Below are 2092 nucleotides of genomic sequence, written 5' to 3' on the forward strand. Positions count from 1 at the left end.
GTCTCTCTCTGTCGCCCAGGCTGGAATGCAGTGGTCTCGATCTGACCTCGTGATCCACCCGTCTCGGCCTCCCAAAGTGCTGGGATTACAGGCTTGAGCCACCGCGCCCAGCCTAAAATATTTTTTAATATAGGAAAATGCCTCCAAAATGTCATCGTTTGAGTGGATTAGTCAGCTACTCAATTAAATACAAAAACTTGTGTAAGGGGTCAGATGGATCTCAACATGTAATAGACCTTATTCCAGCCCATCCTGGATACCCCAAAACCCCGACTTGGTCATTACACATTCTATGTATGTACTGAACACTCACGTGTACCCCATAAATATGTAAAATATTATGTATCGATAAAAATTGTAAAAGCCTAGCAATAAAATAAAATTCAAATAATATTCCTCAAGAAACAAAACAACGATAATAAACTTACATACAGCAAATATGAGCTACAATATCATTAATCTGTAATGCAGGTGTTTATTAACACTATCTTTGGACCGCAGAATAATTTAGAAAAAAAAAAGACTGGACAGACAACTTTTTTTGTCTTTTTAGATTAGACTTGATAAAGTGTCTTGCATGGAGTCTAGCTAGAGGATGCTTATATATATGATCTCTATTATCATATATATGGCATCCTATCAGTATTGAGATTGTTACACAATTGACCAGAGCATTACTCAGGACTGTGTATCTTGGAGTTTTCCCTGCTCTGGAAATTGTAAAATATTCATGCATTTCCTTTTCAAAGCATGCAATAGCTCTCTGGGCTTTCAAACCATCAGCTGCGAAGAGTCATGTTGTATAAACACACTTTCCCAGAGTAATCAAACTCATCAGTAATTTGCCTTTTCAGCCCAGGCTTTCCGGAAATTCTGTCAGGGAGAAAAAGTTCAAGTGCACTGTGGCTTTCCCCCTTTCCAATGTTTATTGTATAATATTTCTTTCTTTTGCTTTCCCCTTAAAAAATGTTTTCCGTTGTTTAAAACGGATTCCCACTGAGAGGGGGCAGGGGTTCAATTTTATTTAAATCTCTCCTCATTCCCGATGAACAGGGGTTCTCTGTCTTCAAGCTGACACCCCCCGGTAGCTCTGGGCAGGGCGGCTTCTGTTCTTGGGCTCTGTCATTGGTGGGAGCCAGCTGCCAGCACCACCTGCATCTCTGCTGTGGTCGCCGAGCTCCCAGTGCCCAAGAGCTTCCTCCCAGGGCTGGGACACTCCCTCTGCATGGAACAAGATGCCTACAGAGCTACTGTCCAAGCCTGCTGCAGAGACAGGCTGGGAAGGATGGCAAGGGTGAGAGAAAAGCATGGGGGAACCAGTGGCGCTTACCTGCGGTGTCAGGGTTCTGTCTTCTGTCCTCCAGCCTGATGAGCAGGGACAGCAGCCGTGCAGGCAGATGGCCGGGTTGGATGGCCCCAACCTTCTGTGCAGCTGCCAGCCAGCTGCGCTGCCCTTGTCAGTGGCGCTATAAATAAGGCACGTCTGGACATCGGCCAGGCCCAGGAGATAAGAACCCAGCCCCTGGCTCCCACATGCCTTTTAAGGTCTCCAGATTAAAGGAGGCTCAGCTTCCAGATGGGAAGGGGCTGCCATGTCCTCACTTGTCCTGCCTGCTTCAAGGACAGCCCAGGCCTCATATTTTCCACGAATCCAAAGGGTGGCTGAACTGGGAAGGCCACCAGCGCCAGAAAGGGACCTTGCTTTGTCATACAAGAGGCAGAGCCTCCAACAGGCTGCCCAGCTCCATCTCTGTGCACCCCTCAGACTAGGTGACTGGCTTGGAGGCCCAGGAGTGGAAGGGCACTTCCCCCAGGCCACACAGCACCTCCGTGAGCTGGGAAGTGTGGATTTCTAGTGCTGCCTTTTGGAACAAGCTCACTGACCTTCTCTTTGGCTTACGAGGGCCTTTGCTTGGGTGAGAGGATGTTGGGAAAACCGAACAATCGACTTAACAAATGCCAGGCATTTGTGAAGCCATGGAGTGGAATACATTCGCAGAAAGTTCTCTCCCTCCCTATCCTCCCTGCTCAGGCATGATTATAAGGGTTTCTTGAGCCACACACTGTTTTCTCTATAGAATTACAACAGCGA

At 47.3% G+C, this 2092-nt stretch overlaps 1 protein-coding gene across 1 annotated transcript in view; it reads right to left on the reverse strand.

Moving 5' to 3' along the window:
* Positions 1–1705, reverse strand: part of FHL2 (four and a half LIM domains 2) — a 79245-nt gene extending 77540 nt beyond the window's left edge. The window contains exon 1 of the mRNA XM_011956626.1: positions 1331–1705. The gene's annotated coding sequence lies outside the window, so the exon portion shown is untranslated. The remainder of the gene's footprint in view (positions 1–1330) is intronic.
* Positions 1706–2092: the final 387 nt, after the last annotated feature.

This window comes from Colobus angolensis, unplaced genomic scaffold (assembly GCF_000951035.1).
Source record: "Colobus angolensis palliatus isolate OR3802 unplaced genomic scaffold, Cang.pa_1.0 Scaffold42, whole genome shotgun sequence".
Taxonomy (NCBI): Eukaryota; Metazoa; Chordata; class Mammalia; order Primates; family Cercopithecidae; genus Colobus; species Colobus angolensis.